Source organism: Muscardinus avellanarius (assembly GCF_963383645.1).
Source record: "Muscardinus avellanarius genome assembly, chromosome: 14".
NCBI classification, from domain to species: Eukaryota; Metazoa; Chordata; class Mammalia; order Rodentia; family Gliridae; genus Muscardinus; species Muscardinus avellanarius.
This window is the reverse complement of record NC_137800.1, coordinates 31,333,569-31,361,125: the sequence shown is the minus strand read 5'-3', so window position 1 is coordinate 31,361,125 and position 27,557 is coordinate 31,333,569.

The following is a 27,557-nucleotide window of genomic DNA, read 5'->3' as shown; positions in this document are numbered from 1 at the left end:
TAAATTAAAATTCAATAATATTGACAGAATAAATTGCATCTGAAAAACTAAAAAAGTCTAGTTTAAATAAATTATTTTATGTTTTTGTAATTTTAGGTCATATTCTAAAATCTAGAAATTTATTTGTAAAACTAATATAAAGTGAAACATTTTAAAGATGTTATTATTTTAATGATAAATGAAAGTTTGACAAAGTATTTCTAATATATTACTGTTCTCAGCTGAGCATGGTGCTTCAAGCCTGTAATCCCAGTACTCAAGAGCCCTACTCTGGAGGATCACAATTTCATAGCCAGACTCATCAACTTAGTGAGACTCTATTTCAAAATAGAAAATAAAATAGGGCTGTGAGTGTAGCTCAATCCGTTGTACCATACAAAATGGGTTCAATCCATTGTACCACACAAAATCATGACAATAATAATAATAATAATAATAATAATAATAATGTTCTCACTTAAAATTAGGAGTGAAATCCAACATATTTATTATCTGAGTAAATGAATAATATTGAAAGAAACTAAATAAGCTTTGTAGGTTTTTCCACTTAAATAAATAAGTTAAATAAATCCTGATTGTGTTTCTTAGCCTGGAAGGATAACAAATCAATAGATTCCAATATGTCACGTGAAATTATATTCCTACAATAATTATATTTGATTCTCCTTCAAACTTCCCTCAGACAAATCAGCTGTGCTAACATAACTCTTCAAAAAAGCTGAAGTTCTTCATCATAATATTTATTTACTTCATGTTAACTGAATTGAAGTCAGAAGTCCTCTAATGGTAATCCCCTCTGCCTATTTTGAGTTTCCCTGTTAGGTATTTTACTGAAAAACTGGCCAGCAAATTATTTGCCTTTTTATTTAATCTCTAGAACAATATTTCCCAGTGTCTGTCCTGTGGCACTATTCAACAAAAAGGGTTTTACAAAAAACAAAAAGTTTGGTAAACAGTATAACAATACATAAAAAATTATACTGTTTCAGCGCAGAACCTTCTCATCCCTTAATTTTAAATAATACCTATAAGCATGGAGAAAATATTTTACATTGAATATATATTAAAAATAAAAATGCTCTTCTGTTAATCATGCTTTCATACTATTTTCATTTCCACATATTTTCTGGAATCTTACATTTAGTGTAAATATTTATAAAATGGTTAAAGATTTTTAAGCTTTAATCTGCATAATAATAGTCATTGCTCACTGATATTGTATGTTCAATTCCATCTAGCATTAAGCCCAATTATAACATTTAGATAGAAAAATAGAAACTCTGGGCTTATTATAATTTTATAAGTGTTATATTTGTGATTTTTACCATTTCCCCTTTACTATCTTATGTTTTGATTAGAATTGCAACTTTTCTGTCAAACCAAGATATCTCTAATAACAGAAAAGTAACAGAAACTCTCATTTGACTCACCTTTCTTTTTTTTTTTTTTTTTCAGTATGAGGGATGAAACCCAGGAGCATTCTACATCCGAGCTACACACCCTCAGCCCTACTTTTTTTCTTCCACTTTATTTTGAAACAGAGTCTCACTGAGTTGCAAATGACCTCAATAAGTAGCTGAGGCTGGCCTCAAACCTTAATCCTTAGCCTCCCAAATGATGGGATTACAAGTGTGCACCACCAAGCCAGGCTATAGCTTTCAACTCAGCTTTTTCTGTGTATTCTTGTTACTTTTGGTACTGAGCAACAGCAAAAGAGTAAAAACTTTGTCTATTTGGCTTTTTTAAAACATTAGATATTCTATAAAACATTTGAATTTATTTTTATTGACACGGTGCCAAGTATTGAACCTAGGACCATCCTACCTCCAAGATGCAACCCCAGCCATTTTTAGTTTTTATTTTGAAACAGGGTCTCACTAAGTTGCTGAGGGCATCAATAAAGTTGCCTTAAACCTGTGATCCTCTTGTCTCAGCCCTCCAAGTACTCAGATTACAGAGGTATGCCAACACAGCTGGCAAAACACTGAATATTCTTACATGTTCTCTTCCACTTCCTCTGTGATTCTTTCCTTCCTTCCTTCCTTCCTTCCTTCCTTCCTTCCTTCCTTCCTTCCTCCCTTTCTCTCTTCTTCCCTTCCTTCCTTCTTGTCCTCACTTCCTATCCTCACTTCCTATGATTTTTGGTTGACAAAGACATTGATCACAAATAAGAGAGCATATTTTTTAGATTACACCAAAACAAAGCATCTTCAGTGTTGAAAAGTTGGAGCTCTTTCAGTCAGCCAGGTCTGGATTCACTTTGCCTCCTTTAGCTTCATTATGTGTGTAATAAAATCAGAGAGCTTTGGTGAAAACTCTAGGAAATGATTAGTATGATCGGAGAATACAGTAAATGAGAAATAAGTCTCTGATGTCTAAAAGAGAGTAATGTAATAAATATTTATTAAGTTAATATTAACTTTGTTCTAAGTATGTGTGTTCAAGTAATGCAAACTGTTCTTGTACATTCTTGGCATATAAACACTAATTGTGTAAATTTGGAGAACAATTTTTCTCTCAATTATCATCTCTTAAAAAAATGTAAACACATGAAAACATCTAAAAGTCCACATTATAAACTATTTCATGAGCTGATTTTCCTTGTTCCTCACACTTGGAGAGTACTAGACTGTATAAATTAGCTACATATGTGGACTGAAAAAAATTGCACATGGTTAATGGAAATAATAAAAATTACTCTCTGCTAAATCTTTATTATAAATCAGTGCTTTATCTAATATGATTTAATCTCAGTCCTGTGAATTAAGTTTTAATGTATTCTAATGCTTTATATATAGAATTCAAAGCCTTTTCAAGAAATGTATGTTTTTATTTCTTAATTTTAACCTTGACTGATTTTTTTAAAAATTTTATGCTCATCACTAAAACTAAACAAAGTCTTCACAGCAATAACCAAAACTAGTTATTTCTATTTGTTTCTTTGTTTTTCCTGTGACAGCTAACTTGAGGAGAAAACCATAGAGAAAAAAAGATAGCACTTTACTTCATTGTAAACTTTCTCTTATTCACTTATTTTTCCATATTTCCTGCTAATGTGAAAACACAGCCATTAATTAGGCACCATTCTAAAATATCTAATCCAGATGTTTTTAAAATTCTGCCATTGCATAATAAGGTCCACACAAACAGAGGCCATTTCCTCCTATAGGATATCACCCTGAGACTTTCACCAATCAAAAGACACCTGCTTTCTAGCTCTCCTGAAACAGTCTAAGCTTTCCATTTCTTACATGTAAAGCTTTGTCTTTTATGATGCAATTTATCTTAATGTTGACCAGTAACCTTCCTCAAATAAAACTGGAGTTTAGAGTTTTTTAAGGCGCTTTCTGAAAAATACTATCTTTTGAACAAGTTACAAGATTCAAACAACATAACTTGTTATTGTAATATACAAAATAGACATTAAATTGATATGTAAAATATGTTGACTACTCATCTACCTCTCAGTACTTTTGAAGGACCTCCCATTTGTTGAGCAGTTTGTCAAGGTCTAAAAATATAAAGAAAAACAGATGACTATCTTTTTAAAATTTTTTAATTGGTGTATTGTAGTCAAATATCTTAATGATAGAGACATACATGCAAGTACCACTCATTTAGCCCTCCCCATTCCCTCTCGAGACTCTCCTTTTTAGAGAACCACAATGTAGTAGGCAAATGGTACAAACGACAGAATGAAAGACTGGCAGACCCTTGAAAAAGAAGACATTATGTAAAAAGTGTCACCTAGTATACAAAATAAAAATCTCTCTCTCTCTCTCTCTCTCTCTCTCTCTCTCTCTCTCTCACACACACACACACACACACACACACACACACACACACTCACAGAGAGAAAAGAGAGAGAGAGAGAGAGAGAGAGAGAGAGAGAGAGAGGAAGAGAGAGAGAGAGAGAGAGAGAGAGAGAGAGAGAGAGAGAGAGCAAGCAGGACAGTTCCAAAAGAGTATTTGAGTATTTAAAGAGAAGTGGGGTCGGGCGTGGTGGCACACGCTTGTAATCCCCGCACTTGAGAGGCAGAGACAGGAGGATCGCGCAGGTTCAAAGCCAGCCGCGTGCACTGGCTTAAGAGACCCTGTTTCCAAATAAAAATGTATACAAAATAGGTCTGGGAGTGTATCCCAGAGGTAGAAGGGCTTCCAGGAACCCCAGTACCACTAAATAAATAAGTAAATAAATAAATAAATGTGGGGAATTTACAGGTCATTCTAAATGAAAAGATCAGAATATTAAACCCAAAGAGAGTAACAAGTTCAATGACAAGAACTTGTCATAGGGATGTTAGAAAATAGGGGATTAAATTACTTTGATTTTATCTTAGTGAAATAAATACAAAGGATTAAATGGTTCCCAAAATTTTAGGTCACCCATTTGCTAGAGATTTTCTACAAATGACTACCATATTCAGGCCTTGGCAATCAGGAAGGAATTTTCTCTTGTCACTCAAAGACTTCTGCAAAGAGTGAAACTGTTCTTGGACTCTTAAGAAAAAGAAAAGAAACCTAGAAGAGTTTTCTGAGTCTATGAGAAGAAACATACCATAATATCTTAAATGACAAAAAAAAGCTGAGGATTTTGTTTTGTCTTAATCAAGCATGTGATCACTTGACTCAGAAAGTTTTGATAAAAATAAAATAAAAATAGATAATGCTGACTTAAAGGGACTTAAATCTAAGTGATCAGAGAATTGTATCAATTGGAGACTCATATTTTAACAGGAGAAAAGACATCTTTTAATTAAGTAATATCGAAAGAAATGTAAAATTACACAAAGGTTATACAATGCTCCTCTCTGTCCCTATTTTCCATTCTTGTAAGCTTAGCCTCCCTTCCCAAAAGGAAACCCACTAAAGGAGGCACTTACTCTCTTTTGTTTTCTCTCTAGTCTCAGGGTATTTATAGAAGTACAAATATTTGTTAAATGGAACTTAATATATTGCTGTGAAATGGTTATATTTCAGAGGTAAAAAGATCATGTTGAGAATGAAGTTTTGAATAGATATTACCTGCTGAGACCACCCAGAAAGACTTTTTATAGCTTATCCAGATCACTATTGGAATATTGGGAAAGAGCAAATGGCTAATAAGTTAAAAAGAAGCATTTAAGTCCTATATGAGTTAAAAATAGATTAATTCTCTCTCTCTCTCTCTCTCTCTCTCTCTCTCTCTCTCTCTCTCTCTCTCTCTTCTCTCTCAATTTTGTTTTGTTTTGGTGGGATTTGTTTGTTTTGATACTAGTAATTGAACCAGAGGAGCTCTACCATTCTACCTCTGAGTCTTACCCTCACCCTCAACTCTTATCTATCATCTATCTATAATCTATCTTACTATAGAGAAAGATTAATTAACATGTATATGATGATTTTTATTTTGAAACAGGGACTTGCTATGTGGCTAAGTTGCTGCAGCTGGCCTTGAAACGGCAATCTCCCATATCACCCTCTCAAGTACCGAGAGCACAGGTGTTTGCCACTCTACCCAGCTTCCTTTGCTCTCACTCTCACTCTCCTTTTAACTATTTTATTAATGCATTGCAATTGTACATCATAGTGAGTTTTAATGTAAGTAAAAACATACACGCACACATTCCCTCCACATTCTGCTCCTCTCTCCTCCCTCTCGCAACATGCTATTGAAATCAGTAGTAGTACCTTCACATATTGCAATGGTGTTATTTGAATTGTTTCTTTCTTCAGTCTTCTCTCTTCCTCTCTATAACTCCCTTCTCCATTCCCCTTCCACTACTCTACAGGTCTTTCCATATTATTCAAAATCCCCTGTGTCTTCTATTTTTTCTCTTCCACATATGAGAGAAATCTTACTGCCCTTGAATTTATGAGACTGGCCGATCTCACTTAGCCTAATATTCTGTAGTTCCATCCATTTTCTTGTAAATGACATAATTTTGCTCTTCTTTATTGCTGAGTAGAATTCCATTGTGTGCATATACCACATTTTCTTTATCCATTCATCTGTTGAGGGACAACTGAGTTGGCTACATAATTTGGCTAAAGGGAATTTTCCTTCTATAAACATCATTATGCTTGTATCGCTATTGTACATAAGACCCTTCATAGTATCTTTCCAAAATAACTGAAGTCAGAGTCTTATGTTTATGTAAATATCCATATCTTCCCAATTTATATTAATTACTTAATAAACCTGTTCAGTACTTCTTGACTATTTCATTAATAATTTTGTACCCATATGATGACACTAAAATTTTCCTTAAAAAACGATGTCAACAATATTGATTGAGTTAGTGATCATGCAATATCTTGTCAATATGTAGATATTAAAAAACTTTGTCCTCAATTTAAAAAAAATGAGTCAAAGTTTAATTCAAAGCGACATATTTTTATCATACAATCCTATTATGATTCCCCTTCTTCACTTTTAAATATTAAGGTCTCTTATAGTTTTACATATTGAGGTATGCTTTGGAAAGCATGCAAATCTTCTCATGGGATATAGATTTTATTTAAAAATAAGAATTTAACAAACTCTTTAATTCTTAATCTTGTATGTTAATGTTATGATTATGTTAATTCTTAATCTTTTATAATGTCTTATGCTCTGACAACTGAAAAAATATCTGAATTAATGTTATTGTGTTAATTGGAAAATTATCTTCGTTTCTTGTAAGCTAGTATAACATTTCTACATTTTGCATTAGTAATATGATCACCAAAGAAAACTATGTGAATGGCATCTCTAAGCTATAACAAAGTTCTTAAGCACAGAATAATTGATCAGCTAGTTATTTCCTCCTGAATATTACTCATTGAGAATGGAATTCCCATAATCTTAAAAGTTCTGCAGAAGCAAGACCATATTTATCACACACAAGACAGTTGTCTGCTCTGACACCATCAAACCTGAATACTTCATAAGTTCCCGAACCTCCATAATTGGATCAACTACCTTTGTGGGTATCAGAATAGAACGATCATGAGCTAGCCAAGATTGTTCCCAGAAGTGGAATTGCTAGTCAAAAGAACTCAGGTCTGTTCTTGCATGTGACACAATTGTTCTGTTTGTAAGAAAATGGAAAGTAGTAACATATATCATCCACTTATTTATCCACTGAATATGTTTTTAATTAAATAATATTAAATAAGGATTTTATATTGATTTATTTCCTTCAACAAAGTTAATTGCAAAATAGAATTTAGGTATATTTGAACACTTAAAAAAACTTTTTGGACTATTAGTTTTAACTCCTAAATAGTAAATTCAGCCTCAGTTTGGGGCAGATTAAATGTTGGGAAAGGCTTATAAGAAAGCCCTTTTTTATTCCCCAATCAAATGTAATTTAACTTAATATCTCTTATCTCATATATCATATAGATTAATTCCTTAATTTCTAATTTAAGCATAATTTGTCAGCTATAAGTATCAGATCATTATAATTTATTTTTTCAGTGCTTGGCATACTTATCCTATTTAAACTTGCAAAACTGGCAGTAAGTGTAAATTCTAAATAAATTTCTATTCCCAATGTTGCATTCATTAATCAGTGATAATTTACACTAATATAAGTTCATTGATCTTATTCTTCAGACTCTCCCTTGCGAGTAATTTCATCCTTTAGAAGACATTATTAGATACATTAAGCACTGGCATTCCATTCCAACAAATGAGCCTGGCTTGACTGCTGGAGAAACACGCAATTAATAATGAAATATAAAGTGACTTGTATAATTTTTCATATTGTAACATCTAATTCATAGCAATCTTGAAAAAAGAAAATCCATGAGAAGTCATTTAGTGATGAATTATCAGAAAATGTACATCACTAGAATATTGATTGAATCAATTGAGATCCACATGTATTTCTCATGTGCTCCTCTTTATACTTTATACAAGAAAGTTCTTGCTTTTCTTGTATTATATTTTGAATATTCTTCAATTTGTTAATAAAATTTGGAGATTTTTACTTTGGAAAATTTCACTAAATGCATTTGGTTTACATTTATGGTGTCTTTAAAAAATACATTGTGCCTTCTATTGTTAATGGTGTATTCTTTTTTGCTATTAAATGTTTATTTTCACTTAACATATATCATGACCTCAAAATAGGGAGAAGTTATTGTGGTGTCATTTTTTCATATGGTGTCATATTTTTAAAGAGAAGTTTTGCTATGCAGATCTTGAGAAAGCTCGATCAGGGGATCTGCAATGGCATAGATCCCCCATGAAGTATGTCTAGCATTCCTTTCTTCAAAAAATTATTTTAGGATTATTTGGATCAACATGTGTAATTGGAATTTTGTGTATAAACATTATAACTAACACTGATGGACAGCAGCTTGTGAGAGACTCAGGCAGGAAAGATTTTTTCCCAAGGATAAAGTTTGGGCCAAATATTAAGTTCAAACTGACCTTAGTTTGGGCCAATGTATAAGATTAAATTTGAGTCAGCCTTGTGAAGTGAAACAAAGCATAGTATGATTATTTAAATGTCTCACACACTGCCCTGAAGTCTGTAAATAATAACTTTTCCTGTCCTTGGAGTTCCTGCTTGCATGGCTATGCCCTTGCTTTTCTACCAAAAAAGAAAGTATAAAAATTATAAGAAATCCTGAATAAAATGGAGAAGCTTGAATCTGATCTCGTGTGGCAGTTCTTCTCTCATTCGACCTTAGCTTCCTCTCACCAACACACGAACATCGACTCTTGTTAGGGCTGGACCCTGGCAGAGATTGTAGTTTACATTTACTATTACCAGCAAAACAGCACTTTAAGTATATTATATTATTTGAAAATAAAACCAACTCTATTGGCATTTGGGGGGATACTACTAATAATGTTTTGCAATGTGATGCTGCTATCCTCTCCCCTTTTTGTATTATTGCATTATGTCCTGCAGATAATCTATTTTTCCAGGATTATAAAGGCAGTCCATGGCTAATAACTAGCTGAGGGAGGAATGTGGGATTCTTAGCTCCATAATCTCAATTTGGGCCAAATGTAAAGTGTATCCCAGCTCCTGAGTACCCTGGAAAACCAGCTGCAATCACCTGGAGGACTTGCCCCTTCCTTCTGCCTCTCTCCTTTTCCCTTAAAAGCACGCTTAAAGAAGTATTGCTTAAGGACACTTCCCTTTTTTCACTGACCTTGCCATATTAAAGTCTGTTCTCAGGGAACCCAATCTAAAACACAGTGGCAAAAGGTAAAATAACTTTAGTCCTGAGAGTCCCATAGCTGTGAATATTGATGGAAAGGAAGAAAGGGAGTCTGGCTAAGAAAACAGATTTCTGAACTTTCAGAGATGATTGTTTACTCTATCTTCTGGAAATTCTTTCCACCACTGTTTATATGTTGTCACACAGAACATGCACCAAGGATTATGTCTGATTTCTCTTACATCTGGTTGGTCTCATGCCATTAAGAACTTACATGTAATCTTGGAAGAACAGATGTAGTGTGAATCCCTGATTTTTCTGATATGAAATCCCTAATATCCAGAGTAACTGGAAGACATATCAAAATTAACTCTTGTTATGAAAGAAAAGAAAAACATATTTTTAAATATCTAAATCTGTTGACTGAAAGTTGTTCCAGTGACCTATAATAGGTACAATGTTGTTCATGTTACAAATGGAGAAACTGAATTTTTTTATCTATATGTAGTTTCCCAATTTCATGCCAATTGTTAGAAAGATTTGAATCCAGATCTCATTCATACATTATTAGTCTTATTTCATTTCTGTAGATCACCAAACAGACTAAATAATTATTCACATTTTCCAAAATTATTTTATTGTTTTATTATTTTTAGCATTTCTCTCTTTCCTCTCCCTCCCTCCCTTTTTGTGGTGATATTGGAGATTGAACCCACAGCCTTGTGCATGTTAGGCAAACACTCTACCACTGAGCTACATGTACAGCCCTTATTTTTAGTTTTTTAAGATTTTTCTGAAATTTTTTTAAAAATATAAGCAATGTTTTTTTCTTCATACATATGAAATTATCTCTAATTCATACTACCTCAGACTTATGGTTAGAACAAGAGTGGGGTTAAAATTTCATATACTCTTTTATAAATATTTTCATACTTAAATATTTAAATTATTATTTTCTTAAACTTTTTCCTTTACCTTCTTTCATTATCCCTATTTTTTATTTTATTTTTCACATTATTAAATAACATTCAAGATGTCTGAGCTATAAGTGAAACTAGAAAAATGTATAACATTTACTTTGTATATTTTAGAAAGTCATAATCCTTTATAGTTTGAGGGGATGATCATGATCAAAAACTTAAATTTTTAATAAAAAATATTGACATTTGCCATGCTTCCAAGCATTAAAATTATATTTCCTTACAAATACTGAAAAAGACATATATTATAGATTCCCATTGGCAAATAATTATATGTTCAGTTACTTCCCAAATGTTACAAAGTTCATATCCAAATAAACTCCTCTAAAGGAAGACATAAGAGAAAATGATTTTATAATACATTTTACTCACTAAAAAGTAAAAGAAAACTATAAGCAAAACTTTTGGGCTAAAATCCTAGAGAGCTTTGGGGTATAGAATCCTCCAACAGCTAAAGCAATAACAGAAAGATACAGATCTAAGTTCTGCCCATTTTCTTCAAACATTTCTTCTCTTAGAAGGTCTCCTTAAAAGAGGATATATGAACCTATCATCTTATTATTATTTCTTATTCAAATAAAAAGATTAATGAAAAGGGAAAAGGATAATGAATTCTTATAATTATCTTTGAGCTTAAAAGTTGTTTCAGAATTTCTCAAAGACAAAGCTTAGGAAATATTACCATGTCTAATAAAAGAAAAGAATATTTGAAACCTTATGACCAGTTCTAGCAACAAGAATTGTTGAATATTTTCCTCTGAAGAAAAACAAACAAACTTCACCAATGACCATGGCACAGATAAAATTTGTGCATTCTTATTAAATATATTGGGTGACTGACACTTGTTTCTCTTTTATCAGTATCTGATATGAATCTTTAATTTCTTAATACATTCTTTTTATAAAAGCATTTATCGTAAAATGTTCATGAATTTAGCTGCTATCGGATTTTCCAAGGTTTATTGAGATAAGCCTTTGAATGGCAGTCTTTTAAAAAAAAAGCACAAAGGAAGAGACATAGATATGTTAACAATGCTTTGCAATTGAAAGCAGTAATCATACTCTACTAATACTTAGAGTCTGTGTTATTTCATGCGAAGAGTTAAGAAATTATGCAAAGCAATAAAATACTTATGGCATATTCACGGAGTCAGCCAAATAAGTACACATGTTTATATCAGTGATTTGAGGAATAGCTGTAACAATTGAATAAAAATTTGAAATAATTGCCATGTTGGCATATTAACAACATTTAAAGAACCCAAAACTTGTGAAACTTTTTGTACATTATAGATTACCATGATACCCCCAGAGTATATTTATGTTTATTTTAATTTATACCTTTGAATTAAGATTATATTTCTTTACCTACCACCATGCTGCATAATTTTAGGTTAAGTTTTATTTCTAATTATAAAAATTTACCAATTATTTAAAATGTTTAAAGAAAAAGAAATTGGTATTTCTTAAAGGTAATAATTATACTAAAATTTTTATAAAAACACAGGCATAACATAAAGATAGTCCTTTGAGTAACATAAAAACAATAGTGTAGCGACTCCCACTTACAAAGGGGGTCAACATTGAACCTCGTAGAAGGTAGAGAAAAGCACAGAGAATTTGGCCAAGCTTACGCTTTATTATAGAAAACAAGAATTTATATTATTTATTCTTCTTCTGTTTTTAAATTTTGGTTCAGGTAAGATAAAAATTAAGAGAGAGGAAGAGGAGATGGATGAAAAGATGGTTAACACTTGCTAAGAAGACACCATAATTGTTTCTCTTGGGAGTTCAGGATGATGAAAAGAAAACAGACCAAGTTGAAGATGGAACTGATTAAAGATTAAGGACAGAATGCCAAAGGGAAACACAGGCATCTCAAATGGTGAAGCTGTTTAGGCACAAATATTTGGAACTGAGTCCTTTGGGTACTACAACAGATTGAAACCACTTATTTTCTCAACAACTGGATTCTGTAAGGACCAAGTGAGCCATGAATTTCTAAAATAATTGAAATCTCTAAATTTTTTAAATTGAACAAAATATGCAGGGTTCTTAGAAGATTGATAGTAGCACTATCTCCAGAGCAAGGCAATTTTAGGATCATAAAGGGAATTTAAATGTAAAATATGCTTTACTTTTTATTTAATATACTTTATTTTTACATTGTAATTACACATAATAATGGGATTCAGAGCAACAGGAACAAATATGCACACACACAATCTTGCTCTCCATAAAAATGTGTACATATATACACATATGTACACACATACATACATCTACATAAATTCCTGATTCTCTTAGGGACAAAATTAAATGTTTAAGAAAAATTGTGATTAACTCTTTCAATTCAAGAAAATATCTACATATTAAAACAGGTATATTCATCTCTCTACTTTGTGTATGGCCAATTTTGGTTTTTCTAAACAGTTAACAAGTTCAGAAATTTGGAACTAATTTTGACTCTTTTTTAAAATGTTCATAAATAATTAGTCTCACAATTCTATAGCTTTTCCCTTTGAAATAAAATTTAGTCTCCTATTTGCATTGTTTAGATTGCTAGCGGTATTTTGACTTTTCTCACTTGCTTACATTGGATTATTACATGAAGCTAAATTCTTAGCCTTTATTATTTTAACCTATGCACCATTGTGAAATTAATATTTTTAAAACACTGAAGGCAATAATTTAATATATATTACTCTTTTACTCTAGAGTTACCATATGGAATATACATTTTAGTATTGGCATGAAGTTAAAAGTCAAAGAAACATGAAGGCACATTACAGAGACATACATTAATGTGGCTGGTGTGTGTGTGTGTGTGTGTGTGTGTGTGTGTGTGTGTGTGTGTGTACCCAGATACCTACTTAGGGAATTTGGTAGACTTTAATTTTATTCAAATTTCTTCTTTTTCTTTTCTTTTTTTTTTTCTGGTGCTACTGGGGTTCCTGGAAACCCTTCTACCTCCAGGCTACACCCCCAGACCTATTTTATATATTTTTAATTTGGAAACAGGGTCTCCTAAGCCAGTAAAGCTGGCTTCAAACCTGCACGATCCTCCTATTTCCACCTCCCAAGCGTGGGGATTACAAGCATGTGCCACCATGCCCGGCTTTATTAGAATTTCTTAGCCTACTATACATGATAATAATCTACAGAGATCTTAAATTAGGCAATTTGAGACAAATAAATGAAAACTTGAACTTATAGTCTACCATACATCATTATTCAACCTGGAGAAAGAATATATTGTGAGAAAGAAAGTCACAGACAATAAATAGGGACTTCTATGGAGAAAATAAAGAAATCTTTTGAAGTTGTTTACTCTTATAAAATAGTGTTTCATTAATCCACATAAAATAAAATAGAGAAATAAAAAGATATTTGGGTAGAAAATAGCAGTCAACTTAGAAATATATAGGACCTAGAAAGGTAATGGCAGTGTTGGCCTCAACCACAGATCTTTTCAAAGGCTATGGAATGACCTACCTTTTGAAATAAGAATTCCCATTTCATGGATCATTAAATTTTTTCAAGTGCTTAAGGATATATTATAGAAGAAAGTCCTGCTCAGATCAGGAAATTGGACATTATAAAGTGTCCTTTCTATCTGTTAGATTCCCAAAGGTTTTATCTTTTCTGTTTTTGATCATCTCTAGTGCTCCTGTCTACAGAGAATATTCTTTCTAATTGTTCTCAATGACAGAAACATTTTTCATTATACTTAAATTTTTATCTCTTTAAAACTTCGCATCATTATTCCTTATTAAAAGACCTTGGCTAGCTAAAATCAATCTTCCTTCTCTTTTATAACTTACCATCACAAGTATTTATATATGGTTATCATATCTCCATTTGTCATCATCTCTCTTAGACATACATATTAAGTGTCCTTAATTTTCTTTATTAGATCATAGGCCTCTTTCCTTTTATCATTTTCACTATCGCTAAGCTGACTCTAATTTTTCAGTGTATCTTTTGTCAAAGAAAAGATAGAATAAAAAAATCAGGAGAATTAAAAGACATACTTTTTGTTAAGAAAACACATAGTTCTATTGCTGTGTCACAGTTCAACTACCTAATTTTCAACAATACCAAGAAAAAATTTAAGTTGACTTTTGATTTCTATAAATATAAACAATAGTTAATCAGTGATTCCAGATATTTTGTAACCACATACTATTTAATAGCCTTGTGGACCCTTAAACTATTAATAAATAAAACAGCATGTTTCAAAAATTAAAATGAAGATGTAGTTGAGCACTAATTAACAAATAAGAGAACTCTAACATAACCATACAGCAACTTTAATTTCTGGTATCTGAGTATGTGTGTGTGTGTGTGTGTGTGTGTGTGTGTGTGTGTGTGTATGTGTTTTACTGGGGACTGAACCCAAAGACATTCTACCATTCTACCTCTGGCATACACCCTCAGTCCTATTTTATTTTGAAACAGGGTCTCACTGGTTTAATCAGAGTCTCAGTATGTACCTGCTGAGGCTTTCCCCGAACCTGCTACCCTCTTATCTCAGCCTCCCAAGTAATGGGATTAGAAATGTACACCACCACACCTGACTTACATAGACTTTTATGGCCTTCATGCTTCTCTGCTTTCTTGGTATTTATATTTAGTGGCAAAGGCTGCAATTCACTGAATAATCACAAAACATACATGTAAGAATTAATAGTGGCAGATGCTAAAAAAAAATTCCATTCTGCTATTTGCTCTTCTCAGGACTTTTCTCACATTAAATTAGTGAAAGTGGGTCTCTGCACTACTGAAAATTCCTTAGGAAGAGGAGTCAGGGTTTTTTTTTTTGTTGTTGTTGTTGTTGTTTTTTGAGATTTTTTCCCCTCAATGATGTCTACTACAAATTAAATAGCAGACACTCAATAAATGCATGTTAAATTGAGTGCAGGTGTGCTTGCTGGGGACTTTTTAAACAGAATCCGAGCTTGTGGGCCACCTGCATCAGAAATACATAGGGTGCTTGTTAAAATGCAGATCCCTCTGAGACATTTAAATCAGAATCTTTGGTAGAGACTGGTAGTTTAAAATTTCAATTAAATCCCCAAGTGATTTTCATGTACACTATGATTTTGGGAATCACTGGAGCAGAAGATAGGGAGCACATTCTTAGATAATAATTTGCCACTTGAGAAAAAGGGGAAAAAAAAAACTTGATTTAATACAGATGGTGTACCAAATAGGAAAATAATCAACTTTGGGGTGTTTTTTATACAGAGTTAAAGCTATTTAATAAGCATATTATATTATAGATATGAGTGTTTTTTAACATCCTTCAATGAGATTTTTCTGTTGTGAATATAAATTAGGAAGCAGACAGATGTTGCCCATTCAACATCCTGTCTTTCTCACTAAAATAATGTTAACTTTTGTTCTGGGAGACAAAGTGCCTATATAAAAATAGTAAACTCTTGCCAGGTGTGGTGGTGCACGTTTGTAATCCCAGCATTTGGGAGGCTGAGACCGGAGGATTGTGGTTCGTGGACAGCCTCAGCTAGTTAGTGAGGCCCTCTGCAACTCAGTGAGACCCAGTTTCAAAATAAAGAATAAAAAATAAGGCAGGGGGTGTAGCTCGGAGGTCAAATGCCCCTGGGTTCCATCCCCAGACCCGCAAAAAAAAAAAAAAAAAGTAAACTTTTCTGGATGTTTTGAAACTACTTACCTCTGTGTGAGCAGAAGTTACTAAGAAGGGTGGCTAAGAATAAGTTTTAAGTGGCATTACTCTATTTCATCTTGGCCCTTCTTCCTGCTAAGAACATGGGAATGTCAGAGGTGGAAGTGGCACACTCCCAAGGAGAGGGCATAGAGGGATAATGCTCTGGAGAAGCTGATGACAAAGTGAAGAATATGCCAGATTTCCAATCTCCAGACTTATAGTTATGGGCAAAATACAAAAACTTTGTTACATAAAACATCATGATGGGATTTATGTCCTTGAGTTTTTGATTGGTATCCTTAAGATATATGGGAGGCAGAATGATGATTACCCATAGATGTCCACATCCTTATCCCTGTATCCCTGAAAAGCCACATTGCAAAGCATAGGAGAAATAAAATCACAGAGAGAATTAAGGGTCTTAGTCAGATACTGGAATATTTTCCTGGATTGCCTGATTATCTTCAATCGAATCCCCAGCATCTTTAAAAGTGGTAGAGGGAGGCAAAATAGTCACTGTAGATTGATGCAGCCTGAGAACGACATGACTTGCCCTTGCTGACTTTGGAGATAAGAGAGGACCACATGCCAAAGAAATGACACCTACAGGAGCTGACAATGGGAAGGAAATGGATCGCCCCTCTACCCTGTTAGAAGGACTGTGGATGAATTGATTGTAGCCTAGTGAGACTGCTTTTGAACTTCTGACATCCAAAACTATAAGATGGCAAATTTGTGTTGCTTAAGGACACTAAATTTATGTAAAATTACAGCAGCAGTTGGAAATTTATATAACATTCAGTTTGGAAAGATAACCTGATGAACTTTAAGAAATATTCAAAGAATAATATACGGTGTAATAATTCTTTGCTAGGAGAACACAAATCATTTCTATATGTGATAATACATAGTATAAATAATAATATAATTAAAACATGCCATATCAAATTTATTGACAATTGCTGATTCATCTCTTATTGGCAAAATATGTGATAATCTAGAGCTGAGGAGCACATCTCTAATCATCGTGGCCTAATTATCAACGTTATTATTGTAGAATACAATTAGCCATAATTAATATAAATCCTTTATAGTTTTAAATAGTATATTTAAGAACTGCAATTAGATGTCAACCACTAAGCCAAGCATGGGAAGGAGGGATGGGGAGGGAATGGAGTGGGGATTGGGTAGGGGCTAACTGGGCTATGTGTACATGTATTTCTACGCAAGTTTTTGTTATCCCATTATGATGTATGAATACAGTGGACCAAAAAAAATTAAAAAAAGAATTGCAATGCTGTTATGTGGTTTATGTTTATAATTTTTTTTTGCAGGTCTGAAAATGGAACCCAGGGGCATTAGACCTCCAAGCTATGCCCTCTGCCTTATTTTTTATTCTTTATTTTGAAGCAGGCTCTCACTAAGTTGCAGAGGGCCTCACAAAGTAGCTGAGGCTGTTTGCAAACCACAATTCTCTGGTCTCAGCCTCCTGAATGCTGGGATTATAAGTGTGTGCCGCCATGCTTGGCTCTGTGGTTTATGTTTACAATTTTAGTCATGACATAATTTATTATTTTTGAATAACAGGTATATTTGGCAAGTCTCATTTTCTCCTAGATATTTTCCATTTTGAACTGAATGGCGCCTCAGAAACTAGGTTTATCAGCAGCCCTTTTGTTGTATCGATGAAGAAACTGGATCTGGAAAATTTAATATGGTCAAGGTCACCAATAAGGTGACAGGAACTTAGAGACTATCACTTTTCCTTGTCAAAGGCAGCTCTGGGTTTTTTTTTTATGTCATTGTCACTAATATGTGCCCTAAGAACAATGAAATTTATACTTTATTGAAAGTAACATGTTGGATATGTTGACTATACTTAAGAGCAAATACTTCTGTGTGACAAATAAAAAGGTATTTTCACATAATAAAATAACTCATAATAAAGAAACAAATGAACTTGTGTTTATACTCTAGACATCATCATAGTTCTTTGTGTTAAAGAAAAAGAAAACCAATGAAAATCACTCCTGAAACTACTTTTGATGTTTAGTCAAATGACCTGGGCTATCACTAATAATTTGTGTTATATTTCTATTTTTTATCAGTGCATTGTGGTAATACATCTTAATGGAGTACAAGATGTTTAAGGCACACATGACACATCATTCATTTAGCCATTCATTTGTAGAATAAAAACAAACTGTACAAAACAAAACAGCAGAGCTCTTATTTTCAAATACTACAGCTTTTCTGATTTTAATATAAAACATTATCACTTATGATACTGAATCAAGTACTGAATTATTTTTAGCTTTCTAAGTAAAAACATTCATTATTTATGTCATTGATATGTCATTATTTTTTAAAGCCTTACAAAATAATTTTATTTAATCTTAATAACGTTATTCGGTTTTCACTGTTATTATCTGTATCTTACAGATAGAGATAGAAATTATGTTCTCTCTGCCAAGTTAAATTGTCAAAATCAAATAGTGGCATTCTAACTCCAAGATCCCTGTTCGTCATCAGTACACTGGGTTACATCTTTAGTGTGATTATATTGCTTTCATATTAGAGCTAGTTAGAATGCATATCCTAAGATAGATCTAAAAATTGCTCCATAAATCTGAAATTAATTGAAAATATAGTATAGTCATATTTTACCATGAAATAATCAGTAGATTAGGCTTTATGTTATATTTGCTAGTATAACTACCATGAAGTTATATACACGAACATACTGAAAAATGTTTTAAACATGTTTGTAGACATTGTATTTGACCACAGATATACTGTAATATTTGTATAAAATATAGACATAAAAAGGAGTAGCATAATCATAATGCAATTAGAATTCAAAACATTTTTGATATGCTGCAGAGATAGGTTCAGTAACTAGAGTAGAAGTATTTTCTGCACTTCTTGGATTCAAAATGTACTTGTATAAGCACAGGAGAATATTTAACAAGGACAGAAAGTGTATTCTAAGAAATTTAGTTAGTAGTTTAGTTTTGAAAGAAGTTTTGAGGAAAAATGTTATTGTCAAAGTAAGCTACATTAACAGAAATGAGATGTCTAGGATGATAAAGGGATCTCCTCTTTGCTGTTCCCCGAACAAGGCCTTGGCATTGGCTGTTTTCTCTTGCACAAATACCTTTCCTCAGGTACCACTTTTTACTCATATGATTATATCTGTATCAAAGTAATATGCTGTCACAGAATTTTCGCTTTACTGCTCTACTAAAAGCAATATTACACTCTCATCCTCTATTTTTTGTTTTATTTTTAATTCATAAAACTTAATTTCACTTTATGTTCAACTGTTTATCTTCCCAAATTCAAATAGTTTCCTTGCTGAGATTAATGGACTGGTTTAACTTAGTAACTGAAATACTGACCCTGAGTCATAACTGCTGATACTGAATGAAGACGTTAACTGAATGAATTTAAGGCCAAGATGGTACCCTGTTCTATGTGTTACAGAGTTAGTGCATGATGGATTACAAATAAAACTTAAGTATTAAATAAAAATGAAATTAAATTAACAATAAACAATAAATATAGGCAAGTATATCATTAATATTCTTAAAAAAATAGTCTATAATCAAATTGATACATTAAAGAATTCCTAAAATTTATTTAAATGAATACTGAATATAATTTAGGTAAAGATAAAGAGTTGCTCAGTGTACTAACAAACTCTAAATATGGCCATGTTCCATTTATTCATTTAATTTTGTTTCATAGAGTAGCACTTATCCTGAAGGAGTGCTTAATCAAAGTTTTGTAGCTTTTGCTGATTTTTATAGCTGCCAATTGTTATAATCATAACATTTGAGTTAGGTACAGGTAATATTGGGACCTTGTTGCATATTATAAGCTGTCACTTAACAGACTTGACAGATTATACCAACCTAAGATTTCACCTAATAATAGGCAAAAAAGCTTTACTTCTATTGGTAAAACTAAAACATGTTACAAAACCATTCTGTTTATGCAATTTGGTAGTTTTCTTAGATGATTCTATTAATATTTCTAAGTAACCAGGTCAAATTAAGAAAATAAATGAAAAGGGATATTAAACTCAAGAAATACTACCATTAAGGCAATTAAAAATCTAGTGCTAATTCGAGTCTCTATTATATAAAACAATTTCTTGCATTATCACAAGTCTCTAAAACAGTTATGTGACTGGACAAGCCCCAGAGCACATCAGTGGGGAGTTACAATTCAAGGTTTGCAACAGAACCTTTGGGCCTTCTACACAGAACAAAACCATCTGGGAACAAGCAAATACAGCAAAATTATTTAAATGATTCATCTCATTGTACTTTGCTCCTATAAAAATCAAATTTCTTGCATGCTCTAAAGTTTGTTCTAGCCTTTTTGGCAACCTTTCTCCTTCAATTACTCCTCTTGCTTTCACTCAATTCTGCCTCCCCAAAGAATGATTCCCACAATTTTACTCTGATGCATCCAGTCTTAAAAACAAAAAGGCCATGGAACATTTCATCACTATTCCTATCAGAAAACTTCTCAAGTAAAATTATCTGGGTTTCTACCTCCAGTTCATTCACTCACAAACATATGGACCAATTCATTCTTTGGTATACACTGGTAAACCTTGTCTTCCTCATCTCAATCACCACTGGTAATTATACTGGGATTCCATGTAGTCAATTCCAATGGACATCGTCAACTTTTATTCAGTTTCCAGACACACTTGCCTACCTCTTCCTGCTGGAAACACTCAATTGGTTTTTGAGAAACGGTGCTACTTTGCACCAAACCACTTTCCAATCCTTCAACACACTATGACTTTTCCACCTTTAAGATTTTGATTTTTCTTTTTATTTGACCATCTCAGATGTGATTTTTACTTTTTCTATTTCTGTTCCTCCTCCACTGAAACTCAGTTCAAGGGCCTCAGAGTTCAGCCTTACGATCTGTTCTCTTGTCTATTAAACTATGCATTTTAATACCACTTAGTGATATACTGACATATCTTCCTGAGTCCTAAACCACATGCTTACTTAACTTTTGGAATGGAATGTCTAGCATTCTTTTCAAAGCTAACGTTATCAAATGTAGCTCTGGATTTTAACTTGTACATATGTGATCCTTAGGTTTCTATGTTGCTGGAAACAATAGAAGCTTCCATGGCTATGATTCTTTCATTTACCCATCAATCAAACCTTTACCCTTCACAAGATCTATTTGCAGTATGTATATAAAAAGTCCTGAACATGTATGGATTTCTCTATTTTCCCTGCTAGATTTTAGTTCTAGAACCCACTATATTTATAGTTTTTCTCTAGCTTTTTTTTTTTGCCCATTCTCTACATAACACATAGAGTCATGTCATAAAAATGTGACTCAAAGCCAGGCATGGTGGCTCACACCTATAATCCCAGAGACTGAGACAGGAGTATCACAGGTCTGAAGTAAGTCTCAGCAATTCAGTGAGAATCTCGGTAACCTAATTAGACTCTTTCATAATAAAAAAAAATTTAAAAAGGACTGAGGGTATAGTTCAGAGGTAGAATGCCACTGGGTTCAATTCCCAGCAACACACACACATACACACACAAACACACACACACACACACACACACACATGCTTTCTATTCCCGTTTTAAATTCTCAATTATTTAAAATTGTGTGTACAATAAATTCCAAGCCCTTTATTAGGGCCCTAATGGTCCTGAAGAATATGATTTTCTTCTCTTTTCTGCAGTAACTTGCCGTGATTTTCTTTGTACCTAACCCACTGTCCATACTTGTCTACTTTCTGTTCCTCCATCACACTAAGACTTAGCTGCTTTGAGATTTTGATTTCTTATTATTTCATCTGTATCTTTCCAAGTCTGTTCTCTGATATAACTTATACCCCAGTCGAATAAAATCATATCATATGTTTTACATTTAAATATTCTAAGTTTTCCCTTTAATTGTTTTGAGTAAAATCAATCACATGAAATAATGAAAAGAATCAACTATAAACTAGCATGTACTTCTTAGAATTGCCTTACATTGAAATGCCTAGAAAAAAATAGGAGCGGGCAAGGCAGCACACACCTTTAAGCCTAGTATCTGGGAGGCTGAGGAAGCCACCCTCAGCAACTTAGCAAGGCATTCAGCAGCTTAGTGTGAACCTGATTCTAAATAAAATACAAAATAGGGCCGAAGATGTAGCTCAGAGGTAAAATGCCCTTCTGTTTAATCCCCAGCACTGCAAAGACAAAAATGAAAATACAAAACAAAAAATAACTAACGAAAAAAACATAGAAAGCATTTATAAATTGCCTTTGGCTACAGTTTTCTCTAAACTGTACATTATTTACAGTACATATGAGCAACTGTTGTGGGCATATTGATATTAATGTATATTTATGCAAAAATGTCAACTAAAATTATATTGTTTTATGATTATTTAAAGTCAACATTCAGATTTGTCTAACTCATGTCTATAAATATTTATTTTAATCATCTAGTTTAGTGATAAAATACAAATATATATATATATATATATATATATATATATTACAAAAAATATAGTCAATGGCAAATGTTAATATACCTGATAGAAACACTCATTCTGTAGATAGAAATGAAGAGTCATTTAAACTTTTTAAAAACTAATCTGGCTTTATCTTGAAATTTCTTATCAGTTAAGACAGTTCAAAGTTCTATCATAACCTATATATATATATATTTATATAGTTGGTTTTCTCAGAAGAATGAGACTATTCCATAATTCATCATGGTCACTTAAAATAGTGCTTTTGCCAGTTAGAAATATGTTATTGTACTTTTGTGTTCAATTTCAGGGACTGCTTAAACCATGTATGCAAATGTATTAAAGAGTCCAGTGATTAATTGAGCAAGAGATCAGGGAATGCCTCTATACCTATTTGTAGACTCTCAGTTCCTAGGGAACTTTGAATATTTGGGGAATGCTCTATCAACATGAACTTGTAAGAAAATGCTAGGAGAGGTAGAATGTGGGAGGGAGAATTAATGAAGAAACAGTTCCACTGATGTTATGTACATATGTGAAAACACCAACTTCAATCTTAGTATCATGTATGGGTAGGGAGGGGACCGGGGAAGCTCACCAAGTACCCTGTGCATTTATGTCACTGTCACCCAGAACCACATTATGATGTGAGAATACAATCCACCAATAAAAGTATATTTTAAAAAAGAAAGGAAGGAAGCTACGGCACAGAATTCAATGAAAAGGTTTGCATAATATGCAGTTATTTCACAGAGAACGCTTTATGAAGCTAACCACTTGGCATTATGACCCCTCAGCCCTCTCATATTTATTTTGATTTTATCTTTGTAAACTTCATTCCTGTTTCTAGATTTCTCCACCCCCAGAGTAGGGTTAAATATATATTATTTATTATTATAGTTCTACCATAATAATGTATAGGGCTCAAAAATGCTTGATGAATTATCACAATATTAAAATATTAGAAACTTTAAGCATTACTGCCTTTATTAAAATATATACTGTGTTTTATGTAGTTGTTTTTGTATTTAATATTAAATTTTAAAATAAGTGCCTAATTATAATAGTATTTTACTGAGCTATATAGTTACATTTAACAAATGAAAAAATTTCAATGAAAAAATCTATCATAATTCAGAATTTAAACTAATAGCAATTGACAAATATTTCTAAGGGAGTAAAATCAACTATCTTACTCAAAGAAGAAAAATAACTCTGGAGAAACTTACATTATAAAGTTCAAAAGCACATGAGAGAGAGAGAGAGAGAGAGAGAGAGAGAGAGAGAGAGAGAGAGAGAGAGAGAGAGGCAGACATCTAGTGCATGAGTGTGATTTTTTGGATTAATTTTATTCCAGAATCCCTAGAGAATTCTATAAATCTCCTACCATCCACATAGTAAATATATGCCATATTTTGGGCTAATATTGACTCTGAAACACCATTCTGAATTCATGGTAGGACTGAAACTAAAATCATACATACTAAAAAAATCTTAATAAACAATTCCAAATAAGGGATTGAATAAAATAGATGAATCCATCTAACCATGACCTATTTTAGTACACCCATCTGTACATCAAACATTTGCCTGTATGATTTTCATACCACAGACATTTTCAGATCTTTGACCCTTGAGATTTCTGTACTGCTTAGCATGCAGCTAAATTGCATTCAAACAACATTTGCATATGTAGTATGATTTGGTAGACTAAACCCTGAGCTGCTGCTCTGTGTTTACTTATGAATTTACTAACTTCATGCACTTTAAAAATGAAAAATGTGAAGAACTCTCTTTTGGGGATTTATAAGAATAGTTTTGTTTTTGTTTTTTGTTTTGTTTTGTTTTACTCATATAGTTGGATGATATGCAAATGTAAGAACTTTTTCCTTCCTGTCTTTCTAGTCCAGGTCGAAGTTATACACAGGTAAGAGAAAACATAACAATAAGAAATTCTGCTGATTTTTCACATTTCAGAGTAAGCTTCACTTTCCACAGTTTTCAAGTAGGAAAGATGGAGAAGTGACCTGACAATCAATTAGGTTTTTATAATCAAACTGTAATCTTTCAGTCTATAATCTACAAAGTAAAGTAAGTCTCTGATGGATGTTACTATGAATACAAAAGAGTGTAAGTAACAATCCCGCTCACTAGGAAATTAGGTTTGACTTAGGGAAGAAACAAGCTCCCCATTAAATGTTAACTTAGTATTGCAATTTAAGTCACAAAAGCTGGGAGCTATTTCTTTGAGAATTCAGAAACTGAAGACATTATATAGGATTTGGTGCTAGGGAATGTCTTTAAATAGAGGGTAAATTGGTACTAAAATAGGGGAAATTTTGTATTGAGAGAGAAGAGCAGGGTAAGTCACAGTTTTCTTTTTAATTTTTATGTGGATCTTATTGAAAATGGCATATATTCTGATTGTGCTTGGTGCCTTCTTCCCCCCACCCCCACTTCCCCTATCCTCCACTCCCAACAATGAGTGTACAGGTTGACCACGCTACATTCATATTTTACACATATTCGGATGTAGCTCCTCCATTAATCAACCTTGGCCTTTTTCGTCTCCTACCCTTCCTTTTAAGTTTTGCTGAGATTTCCCCTCCATTATCTGGAGTCCAGGTTTTAAATGTGGGAGAGAGTAGGATCATGCATTTGGAAGTTTCAACGTGACATTTTGAAAGAGACAGGAGAAAAATTTGGCTCAAGCTCTAATGTCTCGGGACCTATGGCCATGGCTGTTTCACTTAGGTTATAAAAGCAATGTAAAAATAAACCTAGTTCTCCATTAAATTATGTAGATTAATTTCAGAAGCCGAGGTCATAGAGGTTATGGAAGATGAGCACAGAGTGTGTGGTGTTATTCTAACCCATGCCCTCCCTCTCAGTCAATTTTAAGAGAGGTGCACACAGGGATGACATGGGTCTGAGCTACCAAGGTATTTGCTTTGCCGAGTGCAACATATAGGATATAGATGACTTTACTGACCTAGATAGGTGGATTGACAAGGATACTAGTTAAAATTTGTCTGGACAAGAATTGTGAGAATTTCTATCTACTCTCCATACCTTTCTATTCTTCAATATCTTCCACAGACAAGTTTTCTTTTGTTTTTGTGGTACTGGGACTTCTACCTGTAAGCTGCACCCCTAGCCCTATTTTGTTATTTATTCTGAAACACAGTCTCACTAACTTGCAAGGGCTTCATTAAGTTGCTGAGGCTGGTTTCAAACCTGTGATCCTCCTGTCTCAGTCTCCCTAGGATTGCAAGAGAATGCCACTGTGCTGTGCTAAAAGCCAGGTTTAAAGAATAGCAAATGATCCCGTTTGATTGTATATCACATCAGCTATTATTATGTAAAATAATCTTTTATTATACTTCAAATAAAATAAAGACCAACCACTTTTATTTTGTAAAATTCATTGTCTCTGAGCTTGTGTATGTGTGTTGTGGGTTGAAGAGAACTATAAGGTTTAGAATTTTTATATTCACTTCATAATATAAATATTGGATAAATACCAATCACTTTAAATAATGGAAAAAGTTTTAGTACCATATCAATAGTCAGCTGATCTAGTCTACTTCTCAATGACCACATAAATGGTAGATTCAGAATTAGGAATTTGAGGTTCAAGATCAAGATCAAGAATTGATAGAATGAGGTTCACCAGAGATGTTGATCTCTACATTCAAATTTCCTTTTGTAAAAATACTGCCTATACTAGTTGATATTTATCATGTGCTTATTATATGCCAATAATTCAGTAGATAAACTGGGTGTGGATAAATTGCTGAGGGTCTCAGTAAGTGCTCAGGCTGACTTGAGCCTGCAATACTCTTGTCTCAGTCTGTCAAGTAGAGAGATGACAGATTTGTGTCATCATGCCCAGTTTATTTAATTTTACAAATTATCTATCTATCTGTGTTAGAATAGGGAGATCAAGTCCTTTGCCAAGGTTCCAAATGCATTGTGTATGGAGCTATATTTTAAACTCAGAGTCAGGATTCAGAATCAGAACCTCAAGTTTTCAAGTAAGATACAACAGTACTTCTTGCATTTTGGTGGCTATTTATGTATATTAATGGCTAAATATTATATATATGTGTGTATAATTTTTTTTTGTTTTTTGGGTTTTTTTTGGGTGGTACTGGGGGTGGAACCCAGAGGCTTTCTACCTCTGGGCTATACTCCCAGACTATATATATATATATATATATATATATATATATATATATATATATATATATTTGGAAACAGGGTCTCACTAAGTTGCTGAAAGCCTCACTAAGTAGCTGAGGCTGGCTTCGAACCTGTGCAATCCTCCTGTCTCAGCCTCCCAAGCATGGGGATTATAAGGGTGCGCCACCACACCCAGCTTATATTTTGCTAAATTGCCGAGGCTGGTCTTAAACCTGCAATTCTTCTGTCTTAGTCTCCCAAGTACTGAGATTATAGGCCTGTACCACCACACTCAGCTGCAATCATTTTTAAGTCATTATATTCATATTAATCAGCTACAGTTTTATTGTTACTTATAAATGAGATAATTTAAATTATATTTGTGAAGAAGTAGAGTTATAGAGGTGGAGCTATGTATGGCAGAAAAATATTTCTTTTACACATGAATTTTAAATAATAATATGGATACCTTTTTAATTTAATGCAGAGAGTTGTTTGATATTTTCATCCCTTTTGATCCAACAATTACCTAGCAACTATTACTACAGTCTTCTCATATATGTGATTCTTTCTCTTTCCATCATTCTTCCCTGTATAATGCCTCCACTAAATTTTTTTCTGAGAAATTTAGACAAATTTTTTTTTATTTTATTTTATTTATTTATTTATTTATTTATTTATTTATTTATTTATTTGCGGGTCTGGGGATGGAACCCAGAGGCATTCGACCTCTGCGCTACACCCCCTGCCCTATTTTTTTTATTCTCCATTTTGAAACCAGGTCTCACTGAGTTGCGGAGGGCCTCACTAAGTAGCTGAGGCTGTCGGCGAACCAAGATCCTCCAGGTCTCAGCCTCCCGAATGCTGGGCTTACAAGTGTGCGCCACCACGCCCGGCTTAGACAAATATTTCCAGCCTTTACTCTTCTGAAGTTCTGTTTCAGCTTGTGAAATTAACATGTTACATCCCTAAGATATTGTCTAACTTTAAGCTTACTGCTTAAAATATGTTTAAAATCTTTCAGTGGCTCCTT